Genomic DNA, 23,791 nt, shown 5'->3' on the forward strand with positions numbered 1-23,791 from the left:
GTAGTGGAGGGCTCCGGAGTAATTTCGACCACCTGGGGATCTTTAACGTACGCCGAAATCTCGCATCCACGGGCGTTTTTGCTTTTCGCCTCCATCAGAAAAGCGGCCTCCGCGGCCGGGAATCTAACCCGCGATCTCGGGCTCAGCAGCGCAACGCCTTAGCCACTGAGCCACCGTGGCGGGTCCCGTGAAAATGTGCTCCGCTGTCTCCGGTTTGTTACATAGTGAACATTTACTGTACCAGGCCACTCAGGCCCAACAGGAAAAAGCAGTCGTTCGTAGGAATAGAAGGAGTGTTCCAAAGCAAACCAGTAGAAGCGTTATTGAGGGTGCTTCTAGGGGAGCAGGTTTGCCAACCACGCTTGCGGGGGACGTCAAACAACATCACGCACGCTAGCCAGCGGGCACGAGGCAGCGATGTCACCGCCTGAGCAGACAGCTCACCGGCAAGTGGGGCGATGCGGCAGCAACTATAAATTGCGTCCTGTCAACGCGGCGGGTCCGCAGCCACAGCTGTTAATACTGCATCCTGCATCTGCTTGACAGTCTTCTAACGCTTGTCACGGCTTTGATACCAAATAGTGGTGGCAGAGACATTTGTGGCGGAGAGGCGGAAAAGCGGCACCTGTGTGTGCTGTGGTAGAAAGCGTAGAAGGGTTGTGAGGACAGCGCAGAACTTTGCTTAAAGGGAACATGAAGACAAAATGGAACTTCGTTTAGATTAAAAGAACGGGCCTTTGGCAACTCATTCATCTTCATTAGACCCCTGAAAGACGTTGTTTTAATCACCCTCCAAAACAAACACGCACGAAAGTTTCAAAAACTCAAATTTCGCGCTACAGTGATATACTATCACCAGGAATGACGTAACATGGGTCACCTCTACACACATACGTTTCGGTGTGTTAACTGAACGTTAGCATTCAAGTGATAGTGGGCATTCTCGATTTACCCGTCCTGGACGGCCCGCGGGGAGTCCGAGGACTGCCCTGGGACAGGAAGTTCTATACGAATACACGGGAAAATCGAGCGCCGGATCGCGTCCTGGGCAGCCCGCGGACGATCCGGGACTGATAATCGAGGAAGCCCAGTGCTAATGCAAGTAGAGGAGACCTCACTAAATTCGCTCAATCCTGTTTCTTTGTTTTTTGGCGGTAACTTAGGCCGGTGGCCGCCAATTCTGTGACGTCATTTCTGTGACGTCATCAACAAGATTCGTGACGTCATGGAAAAACAGCTAGAAAGTGGCCGGGCAGTCGCCACTGCTTAACCTGTTTTATTTAATATCTAGCTTAGTTGTTTGAAGTTCTAGATAAAATTGGCACCATTGTTATCGCGACAAAGCAGTTATTTTAATAAAGCGAATAAAAAGATTGCTGTGGAGGTCTCCGTGTCCCCTTACGTAGAAAGATTGCCATGGCAACATAAGTCACGTTTAACGCAAACTGAAAATAAGCAGGTAAGTGGGAAGCCTGAATAAAACGTGGGCGCGCAAAAAGGCACTCTCCAGCGCCGAGCCAAAGATGTTGAAGGGCGGCCTGTGCGTAGTGGTTGAGGCTGTAGGCGGTAATTTGATCCGGTTATAGACGTCCAACTTGAAAGAGAAATCTGTATAAAATTTACAGTAGATGTATCTTTTAGCATTAAAAAAATTAAACGGCGGCTACGGTGAAAAAAGTCGCAGGAGTCAAACAATGGCTAAATTCCCAGAAGATATACCTATGTAGATGGGGGCAGGTCTTTGTGGTTCTTGTAACACCACGACACCACCAAGATAACAGAAGCTCAGTTCTCCCGTTTTCTCACAGGAGTATTAAGTCGAATAGGACTAGGTGGTGTGGGGATGCTCAAATATAAACTCATTATCCGCAGGAGGCGCACAGCCCATGACCACGCTATTAAATGTCCTCTGATTTGTTCGGTAGACTGAACGATGGCAGGCTGGTTTCCGCCTCCACTATCGAGACGGAGTCATCAATACCAACTGCACATTTCTTGGAGCACGTGGACTTTTGAAACGTCATACTCTTAAAGAAGAATGTAATTGGAAATGGGTCTATTTCCTACTGTACACAGTCAATATAGCTGTCCAGTCAAAGCACCCTTTCCCGTCGAGCAGATTCGTTGGGAAGCATGACGTGCCTGATCTTTCGAGTAAAGCAAACGTGCATGTTTTCGTCCAAGCCATTTTTATTCTCGATGTCGAAATTGACCAAAACCGCCGTGCTCGTTTTATCTGATAATATTCCTGTCTTGACACTAACTTAAAAAAAAAGAAACCTTATCCTCATCCGTACATGCCCACGGTTTGTTTTTATTCCGTAAATTTTACTGTCCCGGTGCTCCTCTGACAGATGCAGTTCGACTCCTCCTTGACGGGTGTCATATAGAATTGGCCATAGTTGGAAAGTCGAAGTGACATCTTGTCACGCTAACGTTTATGCTCGCCCGCATGTTTTTCCCACTTCCGGGCTATTCTTGCCCTGTGACGCTGGCTGGTAGCCTATCGGCGCTTTCTGAAGTATTTTGTGGGATTTATTGGTAATTTTGACGTTTTTACACCTCTTCCGGCCAACAACAAATTCTCATTTCCCAAAACAAGCGTCCAGGGAAGCTGCCTTCCCCTGCCACTGATGCCACCGAAGTTGCGCGCTCAATTTCAAAGCGCACTATTGCTATTATCTTTCAAGAATCCACATTTCTGTGATGAATTATGGCAAAGAAAACCTCTCCATGCATGTTCCCGAAGTCCTCGTTTTCTACGTCTTATGAGCCTTAAAGTATCTAATTAGAAAATAATGTTTATGAAAACTCCATTATTTGTGTGTCTGTGCGTGCGTGTGTGTGTGCACGTGTGTGTGCGCGTGTGTGCGTGCGTGCGTGGGCGTGTGCGTGTGTGTGATTATGAAATCAGATAATGAAATCTAATCCTTATATAAAACAATCTTGATTACGAAAACGTGCTGTGGGGCCCAATCTGGCCTATTTACTCTGACAGGGACACCGCGAATGAGTTGCAGACTTCCTAGGATGCATTTGCAACTACGAGTTACGGTCCTGGACTCCCACTTTCAGCTATCGTAGTCTCATCGGAAACCCAGCGCCTAAGCCCCCTTCGGCGCGCTACGCTTTGTGCATCCTTGGGCATTTTCCCACTCTGACACTACTCCTTTTGACAACCACACTATTAAAATAATCTGCAGCCGCAACAGGAGCTCGGGAAATTACCAAACGTCTTCAGAAGCAAGCACGTCCCGCTCTATGTTTTGGGCGAGTATTGCCCTTCGAGTCCAATTAATTTCTCAGAAAGGTGTATTACGACGGCAACTTTCAATCCCACTTGTAAAGGATTGTGACGTCCTGCACCTTTGCATCTATAATGTGTGCGCAGCGCTTTCGTCCTGCCAAAACAGCACGCCTCTTCAGCATGAAGGGAGGCCGCACAGAGATGCAACTCGCCAGCGATCTCGAATGACGGATGGTGACAAAACAAGAAAAAAAAAGCTTCGGGGTTTTATCGCCCGAGGCACGAACCTAGACAGCTCCAAGCCCACCCCTGGGAGCCGCACACTTTGGGGAGCTCATTAAAAGCGTCCGTCCGAGCTCGTCCGAGGCTCGACGAAGCTGGCATAGAAAGCAGCAGACGGGAACGAGGTCTTGGCCCTCCACCAAGGCGGGCCAAGTTCACGCTTCCTCCCCCCGGCCTTTCTTTCTGCTTTTTTTTTCCGCCAGTCACGCATTGCGCCACCGTCTGGCGCAAAGTCTTTGGCGGGTGGAGAGGGACATGAGACACTTGCGGGCACGGTTGACGCGATGGTGATGATAGGCCTGATGACGCGCGGTTTTCTTCACCGGACACAGAAGCCTGCAACACTTCCGATGCTCGTGGCGGCCTCAGCTGACAACACGCCGTGCTGTTCCTATGCGCGGGTTCCACACGTGTGCTGCTTTTATGCTTTCACAGACTCCCGCCGACCTTTGCTGAAGCACTGTGCTCTTTGACGCGGGACCGCGAAGTTGACGATTTAAAGAACGTGTGCATCGCAGCATTTGTCGCTATGGTAGACTGGTGGTTTAGAAGTGCTTTAATACCTGGGTTGCGCTGAGCTGATTGGATAGCATCTGTTCTTCCCGATAACAACTATTTTCTGCTCTGTTTTGCCATTTTTTCCCACGTGTAACTGTGATGAGTTGATGCGGTTGCTGCTGTACCCCTTCAAAAACCGTACTGTCCTGGTCATAGAGATAATCAGGCATGCTGCCGCAGAGAAACCGTGCTTTCCGGCTGCCCTCGATAAATTCACGATACCAAACCAAGAACGGCATTGGTCTGGAAGGGTGCTGACCAGCGTTGCGAATACGTGCGTTGCGAGTTCTTGCAGTATTCTGCCCTTATTACCGCTATATGGGAAATAACACCGTTTTCTGGCTTAATGGTTGATGTCACAGTAATATTATTACTCATTGGGCAAGTATTGTTAACAACAACTTTTATTTTTGCATGCGCATACAGCATGACGTACTCCCGGGATTACGTGGTTACAAGACTTTTTTTTCATTTTCATTTTGTTTTTCATTTATTACTCTAAAGGCCCTTGCGGGCATTACATAGGGGGTGAACAACATATTTGCACAATGCACTCTAAGCAGCAGAAACTGCATTCACTAAACGTGTTAAAAAAGTACACAGAAGATTACAATAAACACGTAAAACCGCATACAAAAAAAGCGGAAGTATTACAACTCCAATTAACAGAACAAATGCCAAACTAAATACACGGGGTAGATCCGGTCAAAAGTAGGACCTAGGCAACAAACGGGAACAATCTATTTTTTATTGCACACACTGAAACAGTTGAACAATTTCCTCGGTAAATTTTTCGTGGTTAGTAATTGTGGCAATACGCTCTGGGAGGGCATTCCATTCACTAATGGCTAAGGGAATCGACCATATTTAGGGGAAATCCCCAAGGTGGAGTAAGTTTCTGCAAAGGAAAGTTGGACATCCACCTGAACAGAAGGAAGGAAATGAAAGGAAGGAATGGAAGGAAGGCTAAGGGAAGGAAAGGCGGTGCAAGTCGGTACGCGAAAATTCAGACTGCACTTTGTTAGGGTGCGGAAACATATTGCGCTGGTTTTATTCTTGAGGCAGTGAAGTTGTTAGGGTGATGGTAGAGCTGATGAAGAAAATGTAAGCCTGGAAATTTTGCGTCTTGTTCCCAGCGATTGAAGACCGAGATTTTTTTTATCAATGTAATGCTTGAATGGGGCGTGTATTGTCCTGATATGAAGCGGGCGCTCTTGTTTTGCAACGATTCTATTTTTGTGGCCAAGTATTATTGATGTTGATAAGGATTCCAGAATATTCCGGTGTATTCAACTTTTGATCTTATAAAGGAGGTAAATGCGAGCAGTTTGGTATCTTTATTGGCTTGACGTAACGAACGACGAATAAAACCAAGGTTCTTGTAACTGTCACCTAAAGTTGAATCTATATGAACTTTCCAAGACAGGCTGCTTGTGAGGTGGGCTCCTGAGTATTTAAACGAATTGACGGGTTCAACAGTCGCGCTATTCAGTGTATAAGCAAATGAAACAACTTCTTTGCGTGTGGTGAAGTGCATAAGTCTCGTTTTTTTAAACATTAATGTTCATTTGCCAGTCGGCGCACCACTTTTCCAATCTACACAAGTCGGTTGGAAGTTTAGCACAACTAGAAGGGTTTGATACACCCCGATAAAGTACACAATCGTCTGCGAATAACCTAAGAGAAGAAATATTGCCAGCGCAGATGTCATTTATGTAAATTAAGAAGAGAGTGGGACCGAGCACACACCCCTGAGGAACCCCTAATTTGACTAGATGAAATGAAGACTTACATCATCTATAATAACTGCCTGTTGCCTATTACGAAGATATTCCGAAGATAAACATAACCCACCTGATAACATTGCGTTCTATTTTAATATTTTCCATTTTATGAATTATTAGATTATGGGGGACACGATCGAATGCTTTTTCGAAATCGATGAATATGGCATCCGTCTGCTCAACTTGATGAAGGGAGTCATGAATATCAGTTGCAAGTTCAAACAGCTGGATTTAAAAAGAGCCTCCAGGGGAAACATCTCCCGTGATGCCTCAATACTCATATCAAAGCTTGTGTAAGCCTGGCTGTCGCTGCAAATGATTGATCAGCTTCGTTCAGATCCCCTCCACGATGCGGCAATTTCTGACCGCAACCTTTGAACTGCAAAGGTACGATTTTGCCACCTTAGTTTTTTTGGAACAAAAACCCAGCGTGTCGAGACAGTTGTTTTGTCCCACTTGCACATTGTCCTGATTTGAGGGCACAAGCACGATTATGCACTGCAATTCTGCAACAAAAACAACACTGGAACAAAACGAAGTGCGCTGCAACGAAGTACGCCACAACAAAAAAATGTAGGCGCGAGAACGAGGAACAGCTGTACGGTGGGAGTGCCGCAAGCGTGTTGTGCCGCAATTCATATTATCTGTTTTGTGCATCGTCCGCATACCACGGAACGGAACTGGGGCGCGCAAATACGAGATACGTTTTCATGTTTCAACATGATGAAATTTTGAAGAACCACGAACGACGAAACAATGAAATTTTGCGCCCGTTTTGGAGAATATCGGAACTCTGGACCTCTGCGGCTTATGGCTTGAAAACCTCGATGGTGACCTCGCTCGCAACATGCTCAGGTACTCTGATTCAACCCTTTTTAAAGCGAAGCTCGATATGCCTCACTCATGGCGACCTTCCCGTCATGAAGACGCACTGCAGGAAAGCCAACTTCATGCAATGGGTTTCACAAAACTATGAAGAGGATAAGCGATTGCACATCAAGCGCCTCAAGATTGAAAGGACTCCCGGGGTATTAATCGAACTTCTATCTCTCGCGTTATGATGTCGACGCCAATGTTATTGCACCGTTTGGACACGATCGAAAACAACTTGGATTTAAAGCGAAACTTTATCGGTCTCACTGATGGCGAGCGTTCTGTCACCGAAACTGAGAACCGCTACAACCCCAATGGCAGGGAACGAATCCCTCACCAGAAAGCTGAGCGTTTCAACCACCGTTGTTATCCGTCGAAGCGATATTAGTTTCGACCCCGTACAGCGCTCGCCAGCCATGCACAAGAGTACGTTTTTACTCCATTCCGCCCCTTTACGATAGTCGTTGAATCTTATCTGCACGCAGTAGATCAGTACATCGCAGCGTGATGAGCAGCATCCCTGTGATAAATGAACCACATTACCACGCCAAAGCGGCCCCAAGCGAAATTTGTTTTCTGGGGAATATTAGAGACGGCAGAAATCATGGATCTAACCGCTCGACCCCAACTATTTGAATATGTCTACTCAGGCCAAGTTGTGACCCCGGATCCCAACCATGAGGCAGAGATAATTAGAAGGATAAGAATGGGGTGGAGGGCATTCAGCAGGCATGAATGACAGCAGGATGCATTGTCCCTGACGAAGAAAGTGTATGACAGCTGCATCTTACCGGTATTCACTTAGGGGGCAGAAACTTTGGGGCTTACCAAAAGGGTTCAACTTAAATTGAGGACGACTCAGTGAGCAATGGAACGGCAAATGATAGGTGTGACATTAAGGGACAAGAAGAGAACGAAGTAGATCAGGAAACAAACGCGTGTTAAGGACATATTAGTAGAAATTAAGAAGAAATGAACGTTGGCAGGGCATGTAATGCGATGGCAAGATAACCGTTGGCTATTACGGGCAACAGAGTGGATTCCTAGAGCAGGCAGGCGTGGTAGGGGGCCTCAGAAAGTTAGACGGCCTGATGAGATCAAGAAGTTTGAGGGGATAAATTGGTCGCAGTTAGCACAGGACCGGGATAATTGGAGATTAATGGGAGAGACCTTTGCCCTGCAGTGGGCGTAGATATGCTGATGGTGATGAGGTAGAGAATTCATGTATCATCTCTCGTGAATGTTCGCGGATCGCACGTGCATGTACTCACCAGGCTATGCCAGATGAGCAAAATCTGCGAATCCCGCGGTTGCATTCGAAACTACAGAAGTCAACCTGGGCTCTCGTCTTACCTGAGGAATGCTGGAATGACCGTCATTCCCATCATTGCCATTCGTAGTTGCTCGCGTCTCTAGCCGTAGCGTGCTATCACACTTTGGGTTGCTCCAAAAAGCCCGGGCGTGGTGGCCCTCCTCCCGACCAGCGAGCACAACGACCTGGGGACCGAAATTCAGTGGATGGATTTACAATCTGGTTACATTGTGCTTTCTCACGAAGCAAGCATCACCGTGTTCGTGTCGAGGTACGAACATGACCTCCCAACCACGCAGCCCTGCGGTATCTGTTTCGTCGAAGGCCAGAAGCGTTCGCGAATGCCCTCCCCGCCAGCTGCGGGTACGTCATAGGGCCACGGCCTTGCAAATGGAGAGGTCAAATACGCATTTGGTGAGGCAAGCGGAGCTAACGATACTCCCCGGCCGAAGAGGGCGAAGACGCGAGGGGAAGAGAGACGCGAAGCGGTTGCGTTAGCGAGCTTCCTAGAAGGCACCTTATCTCGAGACTGACTCCCAACGCAGCGGGCGGCTGCTGCATGGGAACACGCGGAGTTCATGCAGGAAGAGGCTGCGGGAGGAGGGAAGGAGGAGCAGAGCTCTCTTCTGGCCGCGCTCCAAACAGCTGTTTACTCGTGGCCCGCGGCTCACAGCTGAGAGCCGAGTCGCGCGACCGGCGTCTTGCGTCACGGGCGCGCGGTATGGCTGCTCCTCCACTTCCCTCCGCCCTTGCGAGGAGGAGCCGTGGCGCGCTGCGGAAGCTGCGCCGCGCCGAACAGTGATGCGGAATCGTTGAAACAGTGCAGCGACAGTGCGGGAGTGACGGAGCACTGCAAACCGCGCCGTCCGCGCGGCGATAGTCCTTCGGCATCGACACTCTAGCGGGAGTCACGTGGGTAGCGGAGCTGTGGTGGACTGCGGATGCATCGCTACCCGGCTGACTCCGTTTTCTCCGACTCCCGCTTCCCCGGGCAGTTGGTTTCACGGAGAGGAGACCGCGAGAAAGGTACGCAGCCTCTCAATCCTTCCTGAGGGTCGGGGCCATCCGATCGCGCTTGATAGACAAGTGCCGTACCTGGGTCCGCCTGGCTGTTTTCCACCGCCAGGTCCCGGAATAAGGCGAGCCGATTAGGGGCGTCTTGTGCGCGAAGCCGCCACGCCAAGTCCTTCGCAGGCACCTTTGTAGTTGTATGAAGTTTGAAGAGTCTGCTTTTGCTTGAGAAGGCAGCGTCTTGTGTGCGGAGTTCTGACTGCGAACAAAGAGCCTGCCATCGGCGCCTTTACCAGAAGTTGAAATTCTCTCACGTGACGCGAATGCGCTGACAACGCGGATTACCTGATGGTCGCGTGACACGTTTACGCTGAGGAGAGGGGTTCAGAACGTGGACCTTTGTGACACCGCGGTTGTGCGGTGAGACGAGTTTGACGGTCAGAGTTGGACGGCGAGTGTATCTGGCCCTGGACACGGTCGGTTTACAATGATGACACTTTCTTGCGGCAACCACGTGTGTTTGAGTCAAGCGAAAAATCTTCTCGAGGAGGTGAGAATTAATGACACTGTTGTCAAGGGCCTCCCGTAGTTGCGTCTGACTGCACCCATTGCGTTCTAGTTTCCCGCCCTGCTGAAAGCCGCGGTAAGCGTTCAGCTTTTTAGGAGCGGGCTTTGGAAGGCACAGCAATAATGAAGGTGACAATCTTCGTGGCGGGTAAAGTGATCGCTTTAGACAATCAACGGGAAAGCAGGTCTGCTGCAGTGCTGTAAGCAGTTAGCACCATTACACGTGTTCACGAGTTCATATTTTAAAAACGAGGCTTGATTTCGCTTTGTGAACGTAAAGTATTTAATGACTGGAAATAATTTTATTACGCTAATTACACAATGTCAAGATAGGAGAGAAAGCACTGGCAACGTTCTGTGGTGCTACGCGGGCCTGGGACGGGAATCGCTGGCACAAAGTACACGCACCGAGCAAGCGAGATTGAAATACAGACCACACGCACTTGTACGTATAGATCGACATTGGCAGCGCCTCGGTTTCTCGGGACGGCTTGTGGCGTCCGTCCTGAGGAACCCGTTGACAGAGTTGACAGTACGGGAGTTGGCGACGGTTTACGTTCCAACGGTCGTTTGCTGCACTTGCTGCGGGCTGGAAGTTGGGGTCGCGGCTATAATGCTTCGGGTCCGTTTGCACCGCTTCATGCTGATATGCTTGTCTTTTCATGCATCGGCGTGAATGAATTTTCCGAAGTCTCCGGAAAGGCCGACATACTTCCCGCGCATACGAACCCGGATGACCGAGAACCCATATCGCCGGAAGTTTCCCCTTGTCATATAACCATTAATTGCTTTGTGCCGCTTTGCTCAATCTGCTCAAACGCGTGCTCCCAAATTTTTGCAATGTGGCGCATTTGTTCTACTGCAACAGCCAATCTCGTTTTTGCCGGCTATTGCGTTCTGCGGGTGCTTACGTTGTGAAAGATCGATATCACTGCATTTCTTTTTTGTTCAGAAGCTGGTTTAGTGCGCTTTTTTCCGACAAATCTTTTTTTTCTTCGCTGTTAAATAAAACAAAACTATTAGAACAGGCTCTACTCTATGGTATTGTAGAATTTACACTCGTGCGTCTAAAAAACCACGCATGATTCTGTCGTCTATTTCCTCCACATGTTGCTCACTTAATAGCATTGCACAAAAATACACGTTGCACGAATTCCACGTTGCACGAAAATAGCATTGCGTCTGTCCCCAGGAAGACATGTGATCGCGTTTCATTACCCCTCCTCTTCCCCAAAGTGAACTCTGCGTAAGGGCACCTTACCGGAGAGAGCGTGAAGTCGATCATTTTCAAGCGATGTGCTTTTACGTCAGCGCATATTCTTTCGTAATAGAAATTTCAACGAGCTGCGTTTCGAATTTGACGCGAGTTAGCATGCATACATAATGCACGAGTCTGTTTTCCTACCCCTCAGCGTGACCACTATAGCATCCTCCTTTCCACAGCCAGTTGGCCTGATCAAAGTTTCCTTTCAAGTCGTTTCATCATCATCATCATCATCATCAGCAGCAGCAGCAGCAGCAGCCTACCTACGCCCACTGCGGGGCAAAGGCCTCTCCCATTAATCTCCAATTACCCCGGTCCTATGCTACCTGCGACCAATTTATCCCAGCAAACTTCCTGATTTCATCTGCCCATCTAACTTTCTGCCGCCCACTGCCACGCTTGTCTTCTCTAGCGATCCACTCTGTTACCCTTAATGACCAACGGTTATCTTGCCTTCGCATTACATGCCCTGCCCCCATCCATTTCTTCTTAATGTCTACGAATATGTCCTTAACACGCGTTTGTTCCCTGACACACTCCGCGTAGGGAACAAGTTTAGGTTTAGTGAGACCCTCACGTCGTTTAGGGAGACCCTAAGTTTCCGCCCTGTACGTCATTACTGGAGCAATGCATTGATTAAATACCAGCTATTCGAGTGACAGAGGAAGCTTACTAGTCACTATATCTGAATTCTTACCAAAAGCAGCCCACCAGGATATGGGAAGTTAACAGACGGATGTGAAGGACATCCTAGCTCAAATTAAGCGAAGAAAATGGGCACGGGCGGGTCACGTGATGCGTATGAGGGACAGCAAGTTGGCCATCCGTTTAACGGAGTGACTGCCAATAGACTCTAAACGCAATACGGGTCGGCAAAGGGCTCGGTGCAGAGATGAGCTACGGAAACTTAGTGTGAAATGGCGGACTCAGCTAGCACTCAATAGACGTGGTTGGAGATCCTTGGGAGAGGCTTTCGTGCTGCAGTGGGCTGATGACGACGACGATGATGAGCATGCATGCCGATGCTTTTGACGATAGTTCTGAACTATACCGGGCTTTCCGCCCGCCAGATCACAAACCCCCATGACACTGCTTCCGAGCTACGGAAGTGTACTTTTATTGCTCCTGACGGCCGAGCGATCGGCCACCAGGGGGCTGACACAGGCGAACGCGCCTCGTTTCGGCTCTCGCTTTCCGACTCAGCATCGGCGGATCTACGCAGCATTCGCCAAAAGGACCACCACTAGCGAATGTTTAGCATCACCAGGGACCATCTGATACCAGGGTGAGCCACAACAGACCTGCCAAACCCATTTTGTCGGCCTCGACAACTTGGCCACCACGCCGGTTCCGCTGGGCCTACTTTGTAGGCCTAGCCACCGCCACTCGTCGTACCAACGCCGGCTCACCGCACGATGAGCCAAGAGCCCCCACCCTCGCCGCCGCAAACCAACAGCATGGAAACGGACTCTTCGGACGAGAATACACGCGGCTCCGCCAACCCTTGGATCACCGTACTGCGTAAAAGAAGCAAGAAGCAAGGCAACAACGCGTCGCCCTCGACACAAGACGCCGTCCAGCGACCGACGACATCGGCACCGCGCTCCGCCACTAAAGAGCGAGCTCCCCGCTTGCCCGAAAACAACTACACGATCGTCTACCGGCCCAGAGAAGGACTCCATGTAGCTTCCCTGACGACCCAATTACTGACCGCGGCCTTCGCAGAGAAGTGCAACCTCCTCCTCCCGGAATTCTTTCGAAAAGTGACTCTTCTGCTCCAACCCGTTCAGAACGTGCTCGTCGCCAGCACAGCCGACCCGGACCTCGCAATCATGCTCAGCGAAATTGAAAGCCTGCAACACGCTTACCACCTACTTGAGTTCTCCGCATATATGAAGCCACCCCCTGGCTCCAGCCGCGGGGTAATTCACGGCCTCGACCCAGACATCACCGATGACAACCTCATGGAGTACCTTCAGGGAAATGGACCAACTCTGCTTCACGCCCGCATAATGGGAAAAACAAGGTCAGCACTCCTCACTTTCCAAACGAAATTCGTCCCGTTTTACGTGAAAGTGGGCAGCGTGTTAATTCGCTGCCGCCCTTTCCGCCGATCGGTGCAAGTGTGCCGAGTGTGTGGGGAACTTGGACATCGGTCTGACGTGTGCCCTACTGCCGACCACCCAAAGTGTATGAACTGCGGACTATCCAACCCACCACCAAGTCACTCGTGCGACCCGAAATGCCAGCTGTGCTTCCTACCTCATACCACGGCGGGCAAGGACTATCCACGCCGTTTCCTGCCGCAACTCCCCGCACGCAAGCCCAACATGCAGGCCCCTACCCAGGTAAGCTGGTCTGCTATCGCGGCGCGCGCTCCTGCTGCTCAACCCCCACCCACAATCACCAACCCTTTCCCACCCCTACAACCAACCACCAACCCACTACCACCTCTCAAAATGGAACTCCCACCACCACCCTCAGCCCTACTCGCCATGCTTTCGACGCTCAAAGAGCAAAACGCCCAACTACTCGCTCGCGTGAAAGCACTCGAAGCGGAACGCTCCACTCCACCACCTCCTCCTCCTCCCCCTCCACCACCTCCCCCCTCTGCGATCATTACTGCAGCCCAAATAGAAGAAATTATCAATTCACGGTTCAACGACTATGTCCTGCCCCAGGTACAAAAAATGAATGAGCAAGTCACAGCTCATTTCGCCAAGATGCTCACAGATGCTACAGAAACATTCATTCGCACCTTCAATGAACGTATAGGGCACTTGGAACGCATAATGAACCTCGACAACCCACCCGAAACAAAGAAAACCCGTATGCAAGATGGACAATAAGCCACCCACCCAATCCCCGCTCACCATATATCAGTGGAACTGCCGATCCTTCAAAGGCAAAAAGGCGGCACTCGAACATTTCGTAACTACGCAACCAGCGGACATAATTGCCCTCCAGGAAACAGATACGCCCCACCCCACCCTCAGAGGATTCGACACGTACAGGAACCCTCCCCACTCCCGTACGGCCATCCTAGTTGCACGCACACTCACAGCACAAGCGATCGCAATCGCATCATCGACGGACCACGTTTTAATTGAACTTATACCACGGAACCCCTCAAGCCCCAGCATATTCGTTTTGAATATCTACAGCCCCCCAACGCACTCCCTCGCGGATATCGAAACCTTATTGAATGTCACAGCCCGGAAAGCCAACTCCAATCCCTGCATTGTACTGGGCGACTTTAATGCCCCCCACATCACTTGGGGCTACCCGCGAGCGACTAAAAAGGGCACAGCGCTGCTACAGGCCTCGCAGCAACACCATTTTACGCTGCAGAACGACGTCACGCAACCCACCCGCATGGGCACAAGCGTCACGCGGGACACTATCCCAGACTTAACATTCGCGCGTCATACCAATAATCTCACCTGGAGTCTTCTACCGGAAACCTTAGGAAGTGACCACCATATTATCAAGATAACGCTTCCCTCTACTCATCATAGACACCGAATCGGGATAGCTAAATTGACAGACTGGAAAGCTTTCCGCGAGGATCCCCTCCCACGCCTCACACCTGCGGAAGATTTGGACCGCTGGGCACAGAGCCTCCTTGAAACTCAGTCTCGGCACACCAAAAGCATCAACCTAACTCCAGAAATCCCGGCAGTTGACGCCCACCTAGTCCACCTCTGGGAAGCGAGACGTAGCCTCCTAAATCGCTGGCGACGCAACAAACATAATCGCAACCTGAAACGCCGCATAGCAAAACTTACTAAAACCGCTCTAGATTATGCGAAGCAACTACAAAACCAAAACTGGCGCACATTTTGCGATCAACTCGCCGGGACGCTCACGACCAAACGAGCATGGCACATTCTCCGAGGTCTCATGGGCACCACCACCTCCAAAACAGCCACCAACCAAACAATATCTCGACTCATTCATAACAATACCCAGCCCCCCGACAGCCTACTGGCCTCGCTACGAAACAGACTCTTCGCAACGGCTACAACACCTTCGCCGCACCCGGATTACAGGGGAACCCCGAACGAGGCCCTGGACGCCCCTTTCACCCGCACCGAACTTCTACGGGCCCTATCCAGCCTCACTCGCAACACCGCCCCGGGCCACGACCGCATCACCTACAAACTCCTTCGCAATTTGGACGAAGACCACATTGACGCCCTCCTTGAATATTACAATCAACAATGGGCCAATGGCACGCTACCCCCACAATGGCGGCATGCCGACATCAGCCTACTCCCCAAGCCAAACAAGCCCGTTAACCTGGACAACCTACGCCCAATCTCTCTAACATCGTGTACCGGCAAACTACTGGAGCACCTTGTCGCACGCCGCCTAACTGCCCACCTCAACGATACAGAACAACTCCCGCACACCATGTTTGGCTTTCGGGTGCATCTATCAGCACAAGATATTCACCTACAACTGAAAGAAGATATAATTGATAAGCTCAGCAAGACACATCCAAGCACCATATTGACGTTGGACATTAAAGGAGCGTTCGACAACGTGTCCCACAGCGCAATTCTCGATCAACTACAAAATACAGGCTGCGGCCAGTCCACCTATAACTACGTCCGCGCATTCCTAACCGATCGTACTGCCACAATAAGCATCGGCCCCATCGGTCCGATCGCTTTAGCACACCCGCCCAAGGAACACCACAAGGGTCAGTCATCTCGCCCCTGCTATTTAATATAGCTATGGCCGGACTCCCACCACTGCTCTCAAACATCCCGGATATCTCCCATGCACTCTATGCGGATGATATTACAATTTGGACCAACAAAGGCTCCCCGGGCCTCCAACAAGACAACCTGCAGCAAGCTACCGACACCGTCACTTCATATCTCCGCACATGTGGACTTCACTGCGCACCAGCCAAGTCGGCCCTCCTAATACTCCGAAGTAGAACGCGCGGCCGCCCCTTGCAACCAACACCAGACCCCGAAATATCAATCGATGGCCAACCAGTCCCGACAGTACCCACACTACGCATCCTCGGAGTGCAATATCACCACGATGGATCGGGGGCAGCATTCCTCCCCTGCTTGCAGAAAACGGTGGCTCAACTCACGCACCTAATACAACGGGTATGCTCTCGCCGCCACGGCCTCAAAGAGGCAGACACGTGTCGCATACTGCAAGCCATGCTCACAAGTCGCATCACTTATGGAGCACCCTATCTGGCATTGAAACGACAAGAATCAGCAAAGATCGACATCCTCATACGCAAAGCATACAAGTCAGCGCTAGGCCTACCGGCCTACACATCCACAGATCTCCTCCAGCTTGGGCTCCACAATACCCTATCGGAACTGATTGAAGCCCACACTACCAGCCAGCTTCAAAGACTTCAAATCACTGCTACTGGACGACAGCTCCTTAAACGCCTGGGCCACCCTACGACGCCAACCCCCGAAACATTCTGCAGCCTTTCTACAGCAGCCCGAGATGCTATTCATGTCCTTCCACTACCCAAACATATGCACCCCGTCTACAACGTAGGTCGCCGCCAACATCGCGCACGCCTACTCCTCAAAAAGTACGGCGCCGACCCCGATACCTACTACACTGACGCAGCCCCATACCGCACATACCCGGCCCATGCCACAGCAGTAATCCACACAACCAACATCATCACAGCTTCTGCCACAATACCAACCACATCCATTGATACCGCAGAGGAGGCTGCAATCGCTTTGGCCATCACCAATGCACCCTCATCGGACATCACAGTGCTGACCGACTCCCAGTCCGCTTGCCGCCGCTACGCCCCGGGACGCATCACTCGCATCAGTTCCAACATCCTAGCACGCCGACCATCGCTCCCAACGACCCGTATAGTGTGGATCCCTGGCCACACATCTCTTCCTGGGAACGAGGTGGCACACGCCACCGCCCGCGAACTCACTTACCGGGCATTCCCAGGAGAGACCAACGACGTACCGGCCCACGAAGACCTAACCCTCCACCCCCTGCCCCCAACGTACTCCGACATCTTAGCCCACTACCGGAACTCCCGACGACTCTATCCCCCCCCACACCCATCCCTCACAACCGCCGACGCCCGCATATGGCGGCGCCTACAAACACAGACGTACCACAATCACACTCGCCTTCACTATGTCTCCCCCACCCTCTACCCATTCAACTGTCCATACTGCAACTCTCCCAACACCACCAGCCACCTAGTTTGGACATGTCCGTCCAATCCCCCCCTCCCTACCCCCCTCTTCCCCTCTCCTGAGCATTGGGAGCGCGCGCTGCGCTGCAGCCAGCTCGAAGAACAGGAAGCCCTGATTCTCCGGGCGAAGACTGCAGCCACAGCCCGCGGCCTACCGGAATAGGATGGCCACCCAGTGCTCCACTTTATAACCCAACTCCCTTCCCCTCTTTTCTTAATAAACGTTTTCAACAACAACAACAACGGCCGAGCAGATCTACACGTGAAAGGGACGCACACGCTCATGTGCGTTCTTTGCCGCACCCATTACGAGTGGACAAGTATCAAAATAATGTAACGCGCGCGGATGTGATTTAACTCTCCCGGCCGAAGAAAGTTTACTTCGCATTGGAATGTCTTTTTTTTTTTTGCGCTACGAGAAGGATGCAATTCTGAGGCAGAGCTGAAGTGGTGAAGTTGATATTGTGGCCTTTATACACTAGAAATTCTACTGTTGGCCGCGGGTCTTTGCGATTAGGTCTAACGAATACTGCCGGAATTGTGAGCATAACTTCGGCACCAGGTAAACAATAGGCCTTTAAAGAGATGCTGAAAGCAGCAACAGGGTCAAAAGTGGTTTCAAGCTTTGATGCGGGCTACGTCTTGCCGTTTCGTTGTTAATTTAGTAATGGTTTGTTTCTGATCATGTTTCATAGACTTCTGCTGCCAGCCACAGCGGCCCGGCCCGCTGATGACTGTTGCACCGCCGGGTTAGTTCAGTACAGCGTGCGTGTTGACGTGTTGCTGCAGTCGCAGCCACCACGGCGCCCTACACTTTCGACGTGGATGTGCGCTTGCCCAGGGTAGCCTAGCACCGGGGCCATTCCCTTGTGCTTTATTAGTAAAAAGCCCGCGGTATGGAACGCATCGGAGTCACGTGGGTTTAAGAGCCGTTTTTCAGCCTTAATGCAGCGTTTACAAATTCGTTCCTTCATTGTATAGGCCAGACTCCCAACCCATACTGTGAAAACTGTGGCTCACCCGAAACCGCCGAACACATATTACTAGAGTGCTCTGCTTATGCTGAATGAAGGGCCCGTTTACAGCAAAGAATTGAATGTCTCCAACCTGGACCAATAACACTAAGCTTGATGCTTGGACCATTCCACTCACCATCCTCCCAGCGCAAAGCCCTGTCTGCATTTTTTGAGTACCTCGAGGACATTGGCGTCACTACAAGACTGTAGCCATCTCCCTAGCGTGTACAGTCAACTTTTTACTCAGCGCCCTTAAACAGGACTGTATTCATTTTTAATTTTTATTATTTTTTTTCTTATCTTTTGTCTCCTACTCTTCTTCTTCCACCTACTTCCTTTGTTTCCTTCTCCCCCCTTCCCCGCAGAGTAGCATGTCGGCGAATTCATGCTGGCAAACCTCTCTGCTTTATCTGTAATAAAGCGTCTCTCTCTCTCTCTCTTGCAGCCTCAGACTCCGCCGACACGGGAATTTCGGTCAATGGGCCACTAATTGCTTTCGCATTAAATTGCCAGCGTGGGTTGAACTGGCAAAGTTATACATATTAATGCGGAAACATTAGTTAACTGGGTGGATATAGGAAATCTGGCGTCCCTGACACTGAAACGGCACACAATATGGCGGATGAATTGCACACAAAGTAGCCGATGGTTCAATGCATATTTTGTGCCAATGCTTGGAAATATGCTCTGATGAAAGCCTGGCGAATCCCGTCTATCTGCTCGCTCTTCTAAATAAGTAATGTGATCGCCCAAAGTAAGGCGAAACAAGACCACGACGTTTTCATAAGGCCTATTTTCCGCCAAGCCGCGCGAGCAAGCTATCGGAAATTAGCCTCCGTCAGCTGAAGACGGGCAGATAGGATTTACTTTGCGAAGGAACGTTGCTGCATTACGGTTTCTTGAGCAAATACCTGAGTGCGTATAAAGCAGATTCCTTGTAATGGAAAGGCGATATGTGCGGCCAGTGACGCATCTCACTTCCTCGTCGCTTCTCCTATTGCCTTTCGCGGCCTCCCGATTTCCGAGTGAGCCGGAAGGAACCCGGGATGTTCTTCGTGCAGCTGCGCGCGCCTGTGTTGCTGGGGGGCACGACAGTTGTATACGAGCTTCAAAAAGGATATAAGTTTAGGCCAGGTTAAGACTGTTGCCGCCACTGTCGTAATAACATTAAATGATGACGTCATTTCACGTCTCAGCCAACCGAACTGCGCGACACGCCCCATACATCACGATATCGCTCTTGCGTCGGTAGTCTGAACATATCCTTATGCGGCCCGCCGGCCATAAATGCTCGGGAGAATTTTGTTAACTTCCTCACGGCCAATTCACTAGGGAAATAACTGGCCCTTTTAATCAGAGCTCTTCGATGTAGCCAGTTGTGAAACTCCGCCTCAAAAAACGGCCCACACCTGGACCCCCCCTGCTTTGGATCGTGCGTACCGTGGCGCCACTGCGGCCGCCGCATGCACTATCCAAACACCAAACTAAGTATTCAAACTGACAATTTAACGTTAAATTTTGTTTGAAAGTGCATAATTCTTTATTTTTGGGCTTTCATAAGTTATTCATTGCTATCTTAACTCCGGTTTTTAGGTGGCGATTGTTTCTGCGTCCGCGCATCTGCTTCGACCAACTGGCGCTTGTGCGGGCACTCCGGCACAACATAGGTCCGAACTGAAGTACCAAATTTGGATCTGTCGTTTGGCCTACAGCTCATTGTATGCCAAAACTAATCGAGTAGCCGATCAAGCGGCTCTAAATAAACAGTTTCTGGTGGCATAAAGCCGTCGAAGCGACTTCTTTATTTAATTTTTTTGCCACCAGAAGTCCGAGGAGGATGCGGAGCAGACGACAGTGCGTAAGCGACGGTTGACCCCATGGTCGCATTACAACTGCATAGTTCAACAAAACGGGCTTTTTTGGCATAACAAATTTACGTAAGCACTCAAATACCATTTTTCGTCCACGTCGTCGAGCGGCGAAGCAAGTTGTATAGTTTATTTTGTCACCTAAAGATGGCGCCACTGTAAAACAAGATCCAAAGCAGTGGACCAATCTTAGGCCCACTTTTTGATACATGGGCCCTATGGGGAGTTTCGCAACTACTATATCAAGTAACTCTGCTTTTGATTACAGGTGTCCAGGATTTGTTCGGAATTGGGAATACTTTGTATACTTAGTTATATACTTAGTAAAGAAATGCTTGGTATACATCGGCGAAATTTCTCCCAGCACTTAAGTCGGCTTATACGCGGTTTGAAGACAAAAGCTCAGCCATTATCAAAGGCACCGTTACTGCTACATCGTGTTTGCGCCTCCTCCTTCTTTTAGGGGGGAAGCCCCTTAGGGGCTAGGGCTGTTGGCATCTCCTGTCGTCGTCGTCGTAATGGTCGTAATCGTCTCATGTAGTCATGTTACTAAAGCACCGGGAAACTCGTTTACGCCTCGCGCTGGAGATCTTCGTGCTTCAAAGACAAGATATCTTTAGAGCAAAGCCGTGTACCTCTAGCCCCCACGGTTTAATCTCCGTTGGCAAAAACGCCAAGGCGCCAAGAATACACTCATACACTGCATGCTTCGCCCCTCCCCAGGTTTCGCGTTAGTGTAGATGGCCCGAGATTATTTTTTGTTCTTTTGATGCTAATTACTCCACAGTGAGCGCTCTCCTCGGCGTTTACCCGTCCTACGCTCGTGCCGCCACGTGCACCTGTCACAGCGCGCTCATCAGGCTTATTATTGCTCTATCCTCCCGGGGTACCGTATCAGCGCTGTGGTTTGAGCACTTGGCTGCCACCCTGACAACCAAGGCTCGTATCCCTCACCAACCCAACCTATTTTTTTTCTTTATTCCTGTTCACTGCCATGACTACGGTTACTTTTTGCGTTTGGTGAGTGATCTAAGGCTTCCGCCTTTATAACCTGAAGGTCAGACCTTGTCGGTTTCATTACTAAGTCTCGCGACGATATACCAAACGGTCCTGGGGCTCGCCAGCCACTGGACTTCGGGCTCGCTGCCACTGCGCGCTGCCGTGTCTTACGCGCACGTGCAAGAAGTGAGTCAGAAACGGCGACCCCGGTGAGCGGACGTTGCTCGCACCGGGCGCGCTGAACCTCGCGCGCTTGACTCATCCGTGGAAACGGATGGTGATCCGGCTGTGCGGGAGTTTGGCAGCAGTCCCGGCCTTGTCTGCTCGGATACAAATGCGCCATTTGACGGAAGCCTGGCGGGTTCGGGGGATTGATTTGAAGAAATGTCGAGGCAGCAAACACAAGTTACGGCAAAAGGACACGAACTTTTTATGTACCGTTTCATTTTAATAAGCTTTCGCTCAATTCCACCATCACATCCTACAAACAGGCTTCAGTATTTATCCGGTCATGGGTAAAAAAATATAGATTGAAGGATTTGGTGCCATGCCCTGTACATCGGTCATCTGCCAAAGTAATTACGATGAATATGTGTTTGATGCCTGAAGTAATTCTCGTGTTACTACTCACAATTAAGAGGCACGCCCTTAGTCAATTTTTGTACAGTCTGTATTTACCGGGAACTTCTCGCTGTTCTGTAATTAGATTTTTCTTTGTGTGTCGTTAAATGTCCAGATGATACAATTGATCATATTTTTTTCATCTTGTAGTTGACACACCGACATTTTTTTTTATGTTCATTTTGATGTTTTGCCTGCTTGTCCGATTTTTTTCAAAAGCGCCAGGGCGTCTGTTTCGCCTACGTCTAGTGCTGAGGCTACCCAGCTACGCACACGGGTATGTGGCCTTATGCGAGCTTGATAATTTGTTTTATTTGTACCCGGACAATAAAACATCATTGTTATTATTATAAACTCCTTCTGTTGTTATTTTAGCTGGTTTTTTGTTTTCAAGTTATGTTTACGTTAGTTTTTAATTTTTTGAACAGTTATAGCGCTGTCCCTTGAACGCAAAAATCCAACTTATAACAGGCATCGTGGCATAAATATTAACGAATCCCCAGCATGTCCCGCTCATGCAGGAAGTGCGCGTATGCAGCGTGGATGCCGATGGAAAGTTTCGGTCTGCATGAACTGAATTTTTTCGACAGGTTATTTAGGCGAACTTACGCACTCATTTTGACATCGTTTCTTCGGAGTAGTGCTCTTGAAGTCGCCTTAACTTCAATGTTATCTACCAGCAATGTAATGTAACAGAATGTACCCCCCCCCCCCCCCCCCCCACTGTTTTATATTATATTGCGCAATAAGCGCGAAGTATGTGAAGGAAATTGGTACATATGAACTTCTCTTTCAACATACAAAAGGCTTCAGGCACGTTTGAAGCCTTAAGAGACAACCGGAGAGAGATTGCTAAAACCTCCTTTATCGCTGCTGTGTATTTCAAGTCATACAATGCCTACCGTGAAAGTCTAGATCCCGAGCTGGTACGACTGAAGAATGAGGAGAGGAGGCATTTGGGTTATTCGCAAACGACATCAGAGCTGATTTATCTTAGTTGACGGTTATATTCCCTGTGGCGCACGTGGAATATACCCCCCCCCCCTCCCCAACTTACTTCATTCCCAAGTCGACCGATGTGTCCACCCTCTCTAATAAAGTTTTGTTATGTTATGTTATATTCCACGTATCGCACCGAGCCCAAAATAACTGGCAAACAATGCATCTGCATTTTGAACAATAACGTCAAGTCTTCCGCTCTCATCGCTAACCGGACTATGACCGCGCATGGTTTCCAAAGAAAACTGTAACTGAACTCCTATAAACTATACGTCAAACAGCCCACGGCGCGTTTTAGCGCCAAGAATATTATATGGCCATGGAAAAACATCATTAGGATGGGTTATTTATTTATTTGTTCAATGAAACTGTTATAACACTCGCCTTGCGTCGCTTTTTACGCACGCACACACATGCCTTCCACTACGTTTTGTCGAGTGGAGAAAGATAAACGGCGCCCTAAAATCGCCATCACCGTCATTTCAATGCGCCCACTCAACGAGGAAATTACGGCACGTTCGAACCCAGAACGCTAATCTATAAGCAAGAAAGATTTCAATAAGGCGCGTAGGCGAGAGAGGCCATTATTGGCTGCTTTGAAAAATGGCCCTCATTTCGCGTCGGGCAGCTGCGTCGTGACGGCAGCGGATGTTTTCCTCGGGAGGAGAAAAGCGGTGAAGAGTCCGCGCGCTCGTGGTAATAAAAATAAACAGGGGCTGGTGGACATGCTATACAGAGTCGTGCCGTTTTCAACGCTCACTCACGGCGAATACACTTTATGAGATTGAGTCGCCGCATCGGAGGTATTTTGATTTGTATGTTGACGAAAACTTCCTTTGATGTCACAGCGCCGGGCTTCGCATACGACGTTTAATTTATACGAGCCTATATCTATACAGCACGTTCTGGAGTACAATTAACGAGCAGCCTTGACCTTTTCCTCCCATACAGAAGCGAATACAGCAAACCCTCGCGTAACGAAATCACTTTATTCAAAATGTTGCTTTATTCGATGTGTTTCACGGCCTCCACAGCAGTACACAGAGCAAATCGTATTCGGTTTTAACAAAATACCGCTTACAACGATTGATTTTGTTTTAATGAGGGTTTACTGCCTTTGAAAGATTAGTCTGTAACCGTTTTTCGTGGTCATTTCGCCTGGAG

General features: G+C 49.7%; 1 protein-coding gene across 4 annotated transcripts in view; it reads left to right on the plus strand.

The window, feature by feature from the left end:
- LOC144165658 (monocarboxylate transporter 14-like) overlaps positions 1-23,791 on the plus strand; it is a 171,742-nt gene that overhangs the window by 99,727 nt on the left and 48,224 nt on the right. The window contains exon 1 of one of the 4 annotated variants that reach the window (XM_077695473.1): positions 8,713-9,082. The exons of 2 other annotated variants lie outside the window; for them this stretch is intronic. The gene's annotated coding sequence lies outside the window, so the exon portion shown is untranslated. Of the gene's footprint in view, positions 1-8,712; positions 9,083-23,791 lie in introns of those variants that run through there. One more of the 4 variants, XM_077695477.1, reaches the window with a different exon arrangement.

Source organism: Haemaphysalis longicornis, unplaced genomic scaffold (genome assembly GCF_048455015.1).
Source record: "Haemaphysalis longicornis isolate Haplotype H1 unplaced genomic scaffold, Haemaphysalis longicornis Haplotype H1 scaffold_140, whole genome shotgun sequence".
NCBI classification, from domain to species: Eukaryota; Metazoa; Arthropoda; class Arachnida; order Ixodida; family Ixodidae; genus Haemaphysalis; species Haemaphysalis longicornis.